This window comes from Nelumbo nucifera, chromosome 2 (genome assembly GCF_055504915.1).
Source record: "Nelumbo nucifera cultivar China Antique chromosome 2, China Antique-T2T, whole genome shotgun sequence".
Taxonomy (NCBI): Eukaryota; Viridiplantae; Streptophyta; class Magnoliopsida; order Proteales; family Nelumbonaceae; genus Nelumbo; species Nelumbo nucifera.
The window spans coordinates 30,928,441-30,944,286 of record NC_142650.1 but is presented as its reverse complement, the minus strand read 5'-3'; the positions used below and the strand labels follow the sequence as shown (position 1 = coordinate 30,944,286).

Here is a 15,846-nt window from a genome sequence, read left to right as displayed (position 1 = left end):
TAAAAGCTGTTCGAACGGGTTTTGCACCGACCGAAGCTGAACTCAGTAATGGTCATTAGTTCAACTGTCCGGTCAGATGGTCAACCAAGGCCGAATCCCAGAAATTTGCGGACTGGGCTGGGCATGATGAATGAAATGATCATATGCATCCCTGGTTCTATCAAACTCTTTTAACGTGATCAGACTTTTGCTTTTAACCAACCAAGTCACCGAGTATTACATAGGGCAATGTATCCCGAAACAACTAAACAGAAGTGGTTCTTGCTGTCGCAGAAAAGAGTTTCTCCACATAAGCAACACCTAAGTCGATGACCAGAGAAGACAGAAATGACAAAAGTGATAAAATAAATGATGCTCACATTCTGTTTTGGTTAACTAGAAATTTATTGAAAGAGGAAACCAGAACTCAGACCATCAGTACAAACATAAACAAAAACAACCTACATCAACCCATCACCACTACCTCCTACACCACAGAGACGAGACTACCATTAGCTACTACAACTAAAAGGTTCAACAAAGTTATTAAAGCTTGATATATCAGCAGATGAACAGGACATCGACCAAACAGGGTTCACCAAAACACTTCATCATTGTCGACGTAACCTCTGCATGCAGAAGTATGATCTGCTCCACTCAAGCTCTTCCCTTTCTCATCTTCTCAACCAATCCCTCCAATCCTTTGTAAGAACTTCCACCAACTCCAACAGACTTCCTAGCCTCTTCCCCAATACGGGCTGCTTGGACTTTCAGCTTCTCATCTCCCATCATCTCCCTAATTTTGTCCCCTATCTCTTCCCCCTTCACTATCTCTTCCCAACCCCAAGTCTCAACCCATATCCCTAACCCACTCTTTGGAATTACCTCTCCATTTATCTTCTGATCCCCACCTTGTGGCCATCCCAAAATGGGCACACCGTACAATGCAGCCTCAGTGATTGAGTTCCACCCACAGTGACTGAGAAACAAACCCACAGCCGGGTGAGCTAGCACCTCCCCTTGCTCCACCCAACTCTTCACCACTAACCCCTTCTCCTTCACTCTCTCCAGGAACCCATGACCCACAATCTCACCCACCTCCTCCTCATCCTCTCTGTCCACTTTCTTTTCCTTCACCACCCACAGAAACCTGCACCCACTCCGCTCAAGCCCATCACCCAGCTCTCTAATTTGTTCTCTAGACGCAGCTGTCCTATTCCCAAAGCAAACATACACCACTGACCCTACCGGTTGCCTGTCGAGCCATTCCACTGGTGAGCCCTTCTCGAATTCCAATGGTACAAACGGCCCGACCGTGATCACCGGCGGCAACCTGCCCATCACCTTACCACCGTTAAGCGCTGCCACGGTTGCCTTGTCTAGGCTGTCGAATGCATTGACCAGAATTCCATCGGATTTTACTATCTCTTGACCATTGGCTATGAACTGGGTCCTGAAGAGGCTACTAGGATCTACAAGGGGTGGTGGAAGCCATGACTTGGGTAGGGGTGGAATACCAGGAATTTCGATATAATCGGTAGTTTTAGAGGAAGTGGTGCTGAGGTCAGTATTAGCGATGGTAGGGAAGTAGATTAAGAGTGACAACATCTTTGGACTTGCTATGAAGAGGTTGTAATTAGCAAGGCGAAGCTTTTCCGTGATAGGGATGACCGCTGAGACTAAGCTCGGGTCTGTGACAAGAGCAGAGAGAGGCGGAGAACAGGAAGAGAGGATTGGAGAGAGGAGGTGAGCGGAGCGGCGGATGGTCTCAAACTGGAGGCAGAAAGGGTCATTTGAGTTGGCAGTTGAGCGGTCCAAGGGAAGGAGATGAAACTCTTGTCGAGTGACATTAGGGAAGAAGGAGACGAGGCGAGAGACGAGGCGTGACTCGGCAAGGGAGACGGTTGGGTGGGTGGTGATGAAGGTGATTCGACAGTTGCGAGCGGCAAGAGAAGCAGCAAGGCGGACGGCAGGGACAAGGTGACCCATCCCTGAGCTAGGGAGGATAGCTACGTGGAGAGTGTTGGTATCTGACATTTCCGGCAGAGGCATCGGACGGGAAGGTTGTTTTGGTTTGGTAATGGCGACCGGAAATGTTAAATAAGATGAGAGGAGTCAGGAGAGTCGGATCGTCTGTCCCCTGGGGACAGAAAATTTTCTGTTACGTTCAATACATTTCGAACACGTCATCCTCGCCCACTCAATTCGAAACTAACGGAAAATGGATGCTAACGGCGGTGTGGACTCAAAAACAATTTAAATTTTGTAAACTCGCTACTTCCGCTTTCGTTTCTCGCTGTCTACCTCTTTCATTTCTCCCTATCCCAGTTCCACCCGCTCTAATTCCGCTTCTTCTTCCCTCCCTCCTGTATGAAATTCGCCGCCCCTCCTCCTTTTCTTCCCTCTCACCGGAAAAGGACCCATTTTCCAACAACCGACCGTTGGATCAGAACCCCAGGACTCATGCAATGTACAACTGTACAAGGTGGGGTACTTTGTTAATTCTGAAAGGTGATAATTCCCACCAACAAGTGTGAACGCTAGACAAAGGATTGCTTTCGACTTGCAACTAGATTTTGATTTGGTTAACTTTTTTTTTAAAAAAAAAAACTAGATTTTGATTGCTTTATGAGTTAATATATAAGAAGGTAGATTTTAACCCTGCATTTAGTTATCTCAATGGTTTCTCAGTCATAGAGAGGGGTCATACACAGAACACAGAATTTCCGTTTTACTTCTATTATACCAAAGTTGCAAACCCTGTATACAGAAATGAAAAACCCAGGTTTCTCTAATAAATGATAGCTAACTACATGTGAAAGAATGCTGAAAAAGTGAAAAGCGAAAACCCAGATGAAAACCTCTTAATATATTTTAAGCTTTTGTTGCTCAAAGCAAATCGCAAACAAACTCCCCAACAGGGCAAAACCACCCAGAAAACCATTTGCTCAAACCAGTTCGGATTCAGTGTGTTTGGACTCGAAGTTATTTTTTCTTCAAGTCCACTAAAATTTTGACGTCTTTCGATATTAAACTGGTCATCACCGGCAACCGGCTGAAGTTTTATTGCGGGTTATGATTGATAATTTTTTTTTTAAATAAAAATTGATAAATATAAAACTTCTGCAAAGAAATCTAACTAAATATTGACAGAAAGTTCGAAATCCTCATCCCCCAACCATTAATGGGGAAACAAAACCTGGATTTTCAAGCGTCAAAACATATAGAGGAGCTTTAAGTGATAGTCAGATAACCTAAGGGAGGGAGATTGAAGTAATTTTCCCAATTGATTAATTAATTCTTGCCTTTAACAAGAGTCATAATTCATTTTAAGTTTCAACACATGGTGGTTCAAGTATTTTAATCTTTAGGATAAATTTTTGAAACCTTTTCTAAAGTTCTATTGTCATTGCTGAAACTTTCTGAATTTTGGTAATTGCAATAACTTCCTTTGAACGTTTTATCACAGTTGCAAGTAGATTCCTTTTATTAAAATCTTCTAACACAAGGTATTAAAATGTCCAAAATATCTATATAATTACTTTTGATTAAAATGTTTATTTCTCAAAATTTTTCTTTATATTAATCATTACTCCAAATCCTTTTAATTTATTTTCCAAATTTTGCCTTTATATCAATTGTGTAAAGGTAAAACTGTAACCTTAAACTATTTTTTTTTTATAAAGCTCATATTCTTTTTTATAGAAATCAGCTTCAATAATAACTGTATGTATATTTTAAACATTTCAATGCAAAGATTCCGATAAAGGAGTCTATCTATATAATGACTAAGAAAGGTTAGAGAAATGATTACAATTATCAAATTTCAGGGGAGGTTTCAACAATTTACTCTAATTTTTAAATTAATCCTTCTGTAAAGTGTGTGACAACTGGCAAGTGGAGACCCGATGCTAGTACAAGGATTTAATTCTACCATTCAAGGAATACCAGTAAATCAACTAACCAACAAGTGGAGTCCTCATGCTAGTACAAATGATATCCTCATCTCACAAATCACAATCAAAGCCATTAAACCCTACTGTTACCGTGATGTTCAGTACAATTGCCATTTGGAATTCAGGAAAGTAATTCGCAGTTACGATTTACCGCTTACGTGTATATTTTATTGTTCTTCTGACGCCACATGGGCAAAGATATTGATGATATTGATGCAAAACCATGGTAGTGCAGAGTTCAAATCTGCGCCCCTACAAATGCCCCACACGCCCGTAGTGCGCCATCTGTCCCTTCAAACGCTGTTCACTTGTCCCGCATGCGGGGTTAACGGGACGTCCATCCCTCCCGTTAGCCCCAAAACTCCCAAAACATATTCTTTGAAATCTCAAAAGTCAAAACCCTATTCCCACTCTCTCGAATTCGTGCAGTTGGTCCCCTGACCCCTCGTTCTACTCCCCTCACACCCGAGTTCTCTTCTCCTTCTCCGGCACCGGCGATCTACAACGATAACCGGCGGGTATTCTCCAGCTCAACTTTTTTACACATTTCTTTTTTTTTTCTGATATTTCGGTTTTTCAGAAATCAAAGAAACCGACGGTAACAGTGCTTTATCCTCCGGATCCGGCGATCATCCGGAGGTACTCTTCAGCTCTCATATTTGAACTTTTTTCACACATTTCTTTTTTTTTTCTGATGTTTTGGTTTTTCAGAAATCAGAGAAACCGGCGGCAACAGTGCATACAAGGACATGGAAGATCATGATTCATGGTTTTATCCACCTGTTAGTTGTCGAAGTAGATTAACCTAGGTTGAGAAAGAAGAAAGACGTACGATCGAATTTTCTGGAAATATATAATAATGTCATGATTAGAAGGCCTATTTATTTATTTTTGGTAGGCGGTGTTCTATACAAAATTGAGGATTAAAACACAGAGGAAGCTTTGTGTGGCCACGTACGTAGGTATCAAAATCGATCCAGTGGAAAAAATCAGAAGAGGTTGCTTGCAAACTCTCTTGATGAAGATGCCGACGACGCAGCGAGATCTCTAAGCTCTGAAATGCTCCTACCAAGTTGTAAAGCCACCCTCATTTCAAATAACTCTCCATTCTCTCTTCTCCCCGCTTTCCCTTCCTTGATAATGTACTTTATGTACTCTTCCATGAGTCTAAAGAAGCTGGCCAGCAGAGCTCCGATACATCTCAAATATCTCCTACTTGCCCACCATGCTCCAAGGTATTCACCACGCTTGCCATAACTCCAGCAACCACACCCAAAAGCACAGCCCAAGATCCATGCAACGGCGATCCCATTCCCACCAAAGCAGACCCAACGGCAACCAGGCCAGTGAGTATATATAGGACCAGTAATTGCTAAGGTCCTGCTAACTATCAAAGCTAATTTGCTCAACCTCACATACTCTTGGATATCTTTCTTCTTCAGCAGCTCTACAATCTGCTTCATTTCCTCTTCCAGCTTCCCACTCCAGCCGTTCTTCTCGGCTCTCCGATGACTGCGGCGTTTCTGCTGTTGCGGCCACCACACAGCAGGCTCTACAGTTGCAGGGAACTTGTCGAGCATTGTTCCAAGCAGGGGAAGAGGGTAGGCCTTGTCAAGCGCCAATACCTTCTCCATGGCGTCCTTGACATCCATAGTAGTAGGATTGCCAAGGGCAAGGTTTTCGGATATGCCCATTAAGCTGCTTGAACAGCCTAGCAGCGTTACGTTGTTCCCCAGCTAGTTGAGATGGCTGGATCTTGTTAATCACCAGCAGCATCCCAGTGTCTGCCGAATACAAAAGAGTGGATGAGAGCTTGAGCGCAACAAGTGGTGCTCCCACTGCTCCACATGTTGCTGCAAGTTGTCGCCGGTTGCTGCCGGTTTCTCTGATTTCTGAAAAACCAAAACATCAGAAAAAAATAATAATAAGAAATGTGTGAAAAAAGTTCAAATATGAGAGCTGGAGAGTACCTCCGGATGATCGCCGGATCCGGAGGATAAAGCACTGTTGCCGCCGGTTGCTGCCGGTTTCTCTGATTTCTGAAAAACCAAAACATCAGAAAAAAATAATAATAAGAAATGTGTGAAAAAAGTTCAAATATGAGAGCTGGAGAGTACCTCCGGATGATCGCCGGATCCGGAGGATAAAGCACTGTTGCCGCCGGTTTCTCTGATTTCTGAAAAACCAAAATATCAGAAAAAATAAGAAATGTGTGAAAAAGTTGAGCTGGAGAGTACCCGCCGGTTGTCGTTGCAGATCGCCGGTGCCAGAAGGAGAAGAGAACTCGGGTGTGAGGGGAGAAGAACAAGGGGTCAGGGGACCATACAGCCTTAGGCTCAGTTTGAAAGAAGCACAAATATAAATATGTACGGTATAAATACAAATAAAATACAAGGTTTTGCACTCAACTTAAAAGTTGCTGTCAAATAAGAATTTGAAACATTCAACGTTTGCTCTCAAAATTAACGAAGGATGTAGACAGCCATAGATATTTGAATTTAGGGGTGATTATTTCTAGCTTCGCCCAATCCGGCCTGCATATAATTATATATTGTGTATATACATACAGTACATATATGTGTGCTATTTTATGTTTTGTACAAAAATATTATGACATGACAATAATTTAGCACATGTATATAGATAGATATGTGTGCTATTAGGTTAGTTTGGAACATTACGAGCTTTCTAGTTCATTTTGAGACATGTGGCAGCACAGGTTTAGACCGCACAGATATCTATCCACTCTTAAAAGAAAAGTATGAGCTTAAAATGATAGCTATCTCCATTCTCGAAAAGGCGGATGATTATTTCCTCCACTAAAAAGACAAGTACTCGTTTAAATTATGAGGATTCATAAAATGAATTATTGTTTGGAAATAAAACATGTTTTAATCTTTTAAATTAAATAAAAAATCTATATGACAAAAAAATATTAAATAAAAAAATAAACTTATAACTATATGTATAGTCTGGGCCACCCACACTATAGCAGGTTGTGTCATGCCGACATGCAGCTTTGGCAAGCCATGCCTAGCTCAGAATCCCTTACAAGGGAAGCTCGGTATGTCTCGCAATCAGAAGTGTCAATTGGACAGATTTGGTCTAATTCGATCCAATCCAATGTGAGTTTATTTATAAATGGACTGGACTCAATTCAGTCCAAATCCAATACAAACTATTAAAATATAAATGGATTGGATTGGATCCAATCCGAACCGAATGAAATATCAAAAATTATATAAAAGCACTTTTAGCATTGAAAAAACAATTTTCTAAAAGTGCTTTGATAAAAATATTTTCATAAAAGTGCTTTTACAAAAGCATTTTATTGAAAGTACTTCAAAAAGGTGCTTTTGTAAAAGTATTTTCATGGACTTTATGAAAGTACTTTTGTAGAAGTGTTTTTGCAAAAGTACTTTTGTAGAAGTGCTTTTGTAAAATTACTTTTATAAAAGTACTTTCATAGAAGTGTACTTTTGTAGAAGTGTTTTCATAAAAGTACTTTTATAAAAGTACTTTTGTAGAAGTGTTTTATAATAGTACATTCGTAGAAGTGTTTTTATAAAAGTGCATTCATAGAAGTGTTTTTATAAAATTACTTTCATAAAAGTACTTTTGTAAAAGTGCTTTCATAAAAGTTTTTTTGTAAAAGTGATTTCATAAAAGTGCTTTCGTGTAAAAGTACTTTTATAAGAGTGCTTTCAAAAAAGTACTTTTGTAAAAATGTTTTTATTAAAGTGATTTTGTAAAAGTGCTTTTATAAAACTACTTCTATAAAAGTGCTTTCATAAAAGTACTTTTGTAAAAGTCTTTTTATAATAGTGCTTTCGTAAAAATACTTTTCATAAAAGTACTTCTATAAAAGTGCTTTTATAAAAATGTTTTGTAAAAGTGATTTTATGATGTTTTCAGTTTTAATTGATTTCAAATTGGACAAGGGTTTGGCCTCATGATCGGATTATTGGAAATTTGGTTTAGGTTTAATTCAAACCAATAAGAATATGGACTAATTTATATTGGATTGGCCCAATCCAATAATTATAATGGATCGTCCAAATCTGATTTGATAAGGTTTGGATCGGATTGAAACCAAACCAAAATCGGTCGATTGACAACCCTACTCGCAACCCAAGCCCATGTAGGCTCATATCTTGTTGGGCCACGAGCTTGTTCCTTTTTTGTTTACTTTTTTCTACCTTTTCTTGCTAAGTAAAAAAATAACAAAAATTTTGAAAATAATAAAAATTAACAATAAAAACACTAAAAATATAAAATAGAAAACAATTTGAAAAGAAAATACCAAAAAAATTATTTCATTTGAATTTTATGTATATAATTGATCATATATCAAGTAATAAAATTAAATTGAAAAATACAATGGAATTGTAATAAAATAATATTATAAAATCGAAAATAAAAGTTTACAATTGGATTGAAAAAAACAAATAAATTTTAAAAATTTGACAAACAAAATTTACAATTTTTATAAATATTATATAATTATTGAATATTCAAAAAATGTTGACTTGACTTCAATATTTTCTTTAAGTTCCACCTCTTCTATCTCCTTGATCTTTATTTATATCATACACATCCGGTGAACCATTAGTTGAAGTGTCATGTCCTCTTTCATCTTAAAGTCTATCTTCTACGTCAAGTTAATCCTCAAAACATATGCACATTTCAAAGCTTTCGTCATTCATGCAGCTTTTCTTGTCATCCAATATATTGGTACTTGCATTAAAACAAGACTCCAATGGAACTATGAAAATCAGAGGGATTAGTAAATCATGTGTCATGGTGGAATGTACTAAATATTTTTTTTTCTATTTTCTTTTCACTAGGCTAAAATATCAAAGTTACATAATTCCTTAGAGGTGATAAGAAAATCTATTAAGTTAGCTTGTAAATAAAAATGAATTTTAGTAAATGAATTTGTTGATAAAGTGGCAACTGATGTTCCACTACTAGAACTAGTGGTTTCAGTAGTAGAGCTTGTGCAAGTACTCTTATGTCCTAATGTTTGTGATTCATATATATTATACATGTCATATAATAAGTTTTTAACTTCATCTCTTTTTTAGTTCCAATATCAATTCTCATATTTTTATAATAAGATTCAAATAAAACATCTACATCATCTTTTTTATCCTAGGATCTAAAATTGTAGCTAAGCAACATAAAGGAATTTTTTTTCTAATATTTTTAAATTTAATTTCCATTGCATCAACAATATTTTTAAATTGTAAATCATTTCTATATTTTATAGAGGTGCAAATCTCTTAAAGTATCCCTAACTTTTAGGAAATTGACTAATGTTACTCCTATTGACTATTGTTTACATATTGTCTAAAGTATCCTTAAGTTTTTTTTTGAAAATTGACTAAATCCTCCCCTGCCATTAGCAACCGTTAGTGTTCTATCATAATCAGTTCACATATGACACCACGTAACATATAAAATTCTTTTAGAATCCAATATTACCCTTTTGTGGCCAATTTTTCCCTTATTTATTCTTCAAATCTTCAAAATAAAACTCAGCATCCACCCTTTTGTGGTCAATTCTTTTAGAATACAACCTTCAACTTTACTCGGTTGTAGGTCAAGAACACAGGAGGGTGATCTGTGATAGAGATGAGTGGTGTCTTGCTACCCATTTCATTGTACTCTTCTATTGTGGATGCTATTTGTTGTCGGGTCGTTGTTCATTGCCTGAAGGGTGGATGGGTACAAAACCAGTGTATCCATATTAATAAGGGTGTCAATTGGATTGGATTTGGTCCAATCCAATCCAGTCCAATGTGAATCCATTATAAATGGACCAGGTCCAATCCAATCCAATGAATGTTTTGGACCAATTTGGATTGATCCAATTTAATGTTTAAACTATCCAATCTGTTCAAATTCATTTTGATTTTGATTGGTTTCAACCCAAACCCGATTCATTTATACATATATTCTTATCTTATATCAATGAACCAGATATTAACTTAATCCAACCCAATCCAATATAAGTTTGTTATTGGATGGACTAGGTTCAATCCAATCTAACAAATGTTTTGGACCGAATTGGTCCGATCCAATATATGTTGTTGGTCTGTCTAATCCGTCCAAATTGATTTTGGTCCAATCCAAAACCAATCGATTGACACCTTGCATATTAAGATATAGTGAAATTTAGTAAAATTGCATGCCAGTTCATTTGTACACAAGTCTCTTTCGAATTCTTGTTAACTCAAGTAATTATTTTTCCTTAATTTTTTTTTTTCAGGATATTTGGTCTGATACGCGATAAGATGTTTTTTCCAGTTTTGTAGATTTTAGGGATTTTAGCTTTGAATGGTCTAACGACAGAATAAATTAATTTGTATTTTTCCCATTATTGCCTTACTTGAATAAACTAATTTCTAACCCAAGCCACAATGTGTTTGCTTATGAAATCTAGCTAAAAGAACATCTTTGATTTGAGACCCATCATTTCTAAGGTCTACACAACAAAAGGCTTCTCACATTGTTTACTAACTTGACATGTAATGAATTCGAAAAATAGGATTTGATTAAGAGGACACTCGTATCCTCGATAACATCAGATGTGCAACGGTTTTTGTTTAAAAAGAATCCATAGATCATGAAGGTTATGACATCACTAAAACCAAAGGATGAGCTTCCATTTGGTTCCCAACCAGATGGACAAGCTTATTTGTCAACCTAAGAATATATATACAACATTAAGAAAATTAAGAAAAAAATAAGACTTGGTGCATGAGGGGATCTCCTGAATACTGTCAGAGCACTAACATCCATCCAGCTACACAGTGGAAATATCTATCCATGAATTTACCATACATGTATTAGAGATATTCCTACTGTGTGCTTTGATGCAGTGCTCTTAGGGTCTGCTTTTAAGAGATCTAGGCTCCTGGCATATACTATCCAAAATAGAAAGACAGGGCCAAAGAATATCAAAACAACTGTTGTAAATATAGAATAAGGGGAGAATAGAACATATAGGGTCAATTTGATTCATGGGATTAGGGATCAGGAATTGGAATGGTCTATTTCAATTTCAACCGTTTGGTTAGGTGAAATCGGAATATGTTTTTCATTGCTGGTGAAATGGCATTCCCCATTTAAGGTAATGATTATTTTCTCCCTCTCTCTTGGGAATGAAATCCACTCCAATTAATTCTGATTCCGGTCTGAACTAAACATATAGGGGAATAGCCCAATCTGATTCTGATTTCAAGGAAGGGATTTTGATTTCAACTATAAACCAAACAGATACTTATTATTTTGGTGCAAACCAAACCACTCTAAGCTACAAAATACTAAGCTAAGTCTAAGATACAAAACACTTGAAACATGCATCTACCATCATTCAACTTTGATGGTACAGCCATTTGTTTATCATATATGAATCACTCAGTGGTGGAAAATGAGTTCTAATTAGCTCTTTTTGTAAAAGAGTTCTATTTAGCTTGAATGTCTTCTATCAACAAAAGGCAAATTTTCTAAAGTATCCCTAAGGTTTATAAAATTAATTAATAATTGTCATCTTCCAAAAAATATCAGTTTTAACCTTCCATTAAAATTAACAAAATGGAAAATTACGATATTGATCCTCGGTCTCTGACATGGGCGTGTCTGAAATAGTTCATTCTCACTTGTTGTCACCCCGAACTATTGCCCAGTACTTAGTAGGGGCAATTTTTATGATGTACACCGAGGTGAGTGACATAGTAGGGTATATACCCGACCTGTCTGCACACGGGCTACTTAAGTTGATGTCGGTTGTCCCTAACGGGTTCAACCTGTTGTATGCCGGAGGGGGCTATGCATCATAGGCTCATACCCGAGCTGCCTGTGCCTTAGGTATTAAAAGTACTTCGCCTATGCCGATGAAGCGATTAGGTCTTATATGGTGCTGAGGTCTTTTGTGAGCTCGGCGCTTTTATCCCTTAGGCTGAGGAGGCGACTGGTCTTATGTGTCCATGCCAAGGAGGCAACTGGGACTTATATGGTGCCAAGGTCTTTTGCGAGCTCGATGTCTTGGCCCTTTAGGCCCTGGGGGGACGACTCACAGTCCATTCCCTATTTTTATTGTTTACATATTATCTTAAAATACCCCCTCCTAAGTTTTACCGACAATTGTCATCTTCCAGAAAATGTCAGTTTTAACCTTCCATTAAAATTAACAAAATGAAAAATTACGATATTGATCCTCGGTCTCTGACATGGGCGTGTCTCAAATAGTTCATTCTCAAAAGATATTCCTTGGAGGAGGAAAGGAGAAACTACATTACCTGCAACGATTACCGCTACAAATATCAACGTACAACTGTCTCCATTACCTGCAACTTTCAACTGGTGATGCGATGAAGAAGATATTTTCTTGTACAGCGGCAAGGTGCTTCACAAAAGGGTATTTTCATGTACAACTTCCGACCACAGTTTACGCGGAACAGCGGTAGGGTTGGCCACATTGCAGTACTCATCAAATGGCTAAAAAGATTGACTGAATATGATTAGAAACCATAGTGGGAGGACTCTGGCTTTGATAGGCAATACCGAGGGTGAAATATTGCAGCCTCCCAAGAAAACGGTAGCTTTCTGCATCAAAATAAGTTTATTTGAGCTAAGGAAACAGAGAAGAAGAGAAAGATTGTGAAAAACAAAGAAGACATGAAACAACCTTTAAGCTGAGGACCCATTAACAAAAAACTAGATGATTAGCATCCAGAGATAGACACAGGTCTTTCAAGCTCAAGAATCAGTGCAAAAGATGGCAAAGCCAAAGCTTTCACATAAATAAAATGGCGTTTCAATGCATTTCACGATGGTCTCTCTGCCTTTCTCCTCCTCCTCGTCTCCTGAATCCTAAGCTACCAATTCTCCACACCCCACCTCTCTACCTCGAAGATATAAAATGCCATTTTAATGCTCTTTTCGACTGAGTATTTTAGGAATTTTTGAAAAATATATTAATCACGTAAACAAGTGTGAAAAACAGATAAAGGTAGGAGAAGCTTTAGACAATTGTCAGAAAATTTAGGAATGCTTTAAAAAAATATGTAAATTGTAAGAATAGAGTTAGTCAATTACCCAAACCTCAAGGGTACTTTAAGAAATTTGCCCATAAAAGAACTTAAAACTGTGTGAATCGAAATGCATTTCTTACAGTTAGTATGAATTGAAATGTATTTCTTAGAGTTAGGTTGTTGGGCTGGATTAAAATCCCTCCAAACTCAGCCCAAGCCCTACCCAAACTCATTGTTTCTGTTTTTGTGTTTTTTATTTTATTTTATAGCTAACAACACTATATTATATCACCAGAAGAGAATTCAACACAGGAGGTAAGAACAACGAATATTGATCTTCCATACTTAGTTTAGAGTGTTGATCAAAGGCTCCAAACCTACTCCATACCACCAACCGAGTGGTGGCTCGCTACAATCGGCTCCCCCACCTTTGAGAAGAGTGATTGGAATGTTGCTGAAAATTAGTGTCGTACAGCCTGTACTATGCCAAGAAAAATTGAAATACGATCCCTATGGTGGCATAAAGGCGAGTGATACAGTACCAAAAAAAACCTACTTTCGCTGCTTTGTATTATAATGTTTATATTAGGAGTGCAATTTGGGTGGGCCAGCTTGAGCCCGACCAGCCTAACGTAAAATTTTACATGGGCTGGACTTAAATTTTCGATCCTTGGGCTGGGTTCAGGCCTAAGAAGTCAAGCATTTTATTTTTCAGGCCAATTTTGAGCCTAGACCTTAGGTAGTTTGAGCCTGGTCCAGGTACCATTCATACATATATACATTAATGTATGTATACTTATTTGTATAAATACATATATGCATAATTTTAGAGTGTGTTCATTGACCAACCTGAGCCTGGCTCAGGCCTGAGCTCAACCTGAGTGCATCAAATTACAATGTGTGCTAGGCTTAGGTTGGGAAGATCGGGCTTGACCTCAGGCTTAAGCCCAAATTTTAGGGCCAGGACCATCAGGTCCAGGTTGACCATAAACCCAGCCCAACCCGCCAGACTTTGCACCCTTAGTTTGCATATGCAATATTAAATATGAAATGAAATAATATATGTATATATTTAGGGCCCGTTTGGTTTGCAATCAGAATTGGAATCCGAACCGGAATTAAAATCTTTCGGAATCGGAATCAAAATCCTTTGGAACTGGAATCGGAATGGTCCATTCTCATAATCTGTTTGGTTCAGATAGGAATGGCAATATGAATTAAAATCAGTAGGAATGGGATTTCATTCCCAAGGGAAGGACAAGGAATGCCCATTCCCTCAAATGAGGGAATGCCATTCCAGCAGGAATGGAAATGGGATTTCGATTCCACCCAACCAATCGGAATAACCCATTCCAATTCCGATTCCAGACCCCTATTCCCACAAACCAAACGGGGCCTTAATTCATATACATAATTTCAGGCTGAGATGGGCCTGAAGAATTGGGCCCAGGCCCAGCGTGAAAATTCGTGGATCTCATGTGAACCTATACCCCAGGCCAGGCTGAAAATGATAAACCCTTGTTCAGAGAACGACACCTCCTGACTAAACCATGGATGATGAAACCCTAGTTTTCTTGGGGGACGATAGGATATGCCACATGACCATTTGAAACAATCTGTGCAGGACATGGGTATCTTTTGTGGCTTTCCTACTTGTTCACTTCTGATGTGTTTCTTTTTCTTCTCTAGTTATGTAATAATTGAAATTCAATGACTGTTTGACTCTGAAAATCAAGGCAGTGAAGTGTTTCTTGGATGGACCAGCCTTCTCACATGATGCTCCTATTCATTATATAGTCCACAAGGGAACTTGATATATTTTAGTGGCGATATAGTCCTGGGTTTTGTAGATTTATAAGATACTTTGGTAATTGCATGACCGTTTCTAAAGCTAATCTCTTAGGAGGTGTTTGCAGATTTATAAGATACTTTGGATTTTTCATTTTTTTTTTTAATTTTTGGGTAGGGTCTAGGGCTAAACCTTAAGTAATCCAAACTTAGCCCAACCCCAACCCAGCCCAACTGTACATATTTATGCATAAATAATATAGATATATATTTATATATATAGATATACATGCATATATATTTGTATAAATATTTGTATAAATAAATACATACATGCACACATGTATATTAAATTTTAGAGTGGACTCATTGATCAATCCATGCCCAGTCTGTGCCCAAACACTACTTGATTGCATCAAATTTTAGTGTGGGGTAAGTCCATATTGGCAAGATTGTGCTTGACCTCAGCCTCAGGCCTTAGGCCCCAACCCCAAACCTTAGAGTCAGGTCTAAGTTGACCACAAACCCGGTTCGCACTAGGGTTAAGTACACTGCAATCTAATGCAGAATTCTGAATTATAGCCTGCCATAGTCTACTAGTAGCCCCCGGGCTCCTCTATAAACTGCATCCTGCCCGTGAATTTAGTATCAATCCACGGTCAGGATTAATCCCCTATATGGTGGGGATAAAGAATTCTAAGCTGGACTGATCAGTCATTCTCCCCTGTAAAATATGCTCGGAACCCAGAATTGCTTTATCAATTCCAAGACGTAACCGTTGTCTGAAAAACTCAAATGATAAGAAACAGCACCTTAAAATCACTACGCGTTTTGACCTTTTAGCAGCCTATGAAGTTTGAACTTTGAAGCGAAGATAAGTAGAGCTCAAGAAACAGACAACTTCCCTTTTGATTTTCTATGGAGCTTCCCAGCACAAGTTCTCATTTTCAAGTCTTTCTATGTATTTTGGGTAACATTTCCATCTCTTAATGGCGACCTATGTCTATGAGTCAAGACTCAAGACTTTCCCTATAGACCGCGACCTCATAGATAATTTCTTCAAGTCGATCCGCTTTTAGCCT

General features: G+C 38.1%; 2 pseudogenes across 2 annotated transcripts; both read right to left on the bottom strand.

The window, feature by feature from the left end:
* Positions 1 to 340: 340 nt before the first annotated feature.
* Positions 341 to 2,313, bottom strand: LOC104603347 (UDP-glycosyltransferase 708G1 pseudogene; annotated as a pseudogene). Its single transcript, XR_016082098.1, has one exon. The product of XR_016082098.1 is annotated as a UDP-glycosyltransferase 708G1 pseudogene (transcript).
* Positions 2,314 to 4,065: 1,752 nt separating this feature from the next.
* On the bottom strand, positions 4,066 to 11,338 carry LOC104603348 (putative F-box protein At4g22030; annotated as a pseudogene). The gene is made up of 5 exons (XR_016082439.1): positions 11,311 to 11,338; positions 6,173 to 6,338; positions 6,053 to 6,111; positions 5,906 to 5,974; positions 4,066 to 5,827 (listed from the first exon to the last, which is right to left on the bottom strand). The product of XR_016082439.1 is annotated as a putative F-box protein At4g22030 (transcript).
* Positions 11,339 to 15,846: the final 4,508 nt, after the last annotated feature.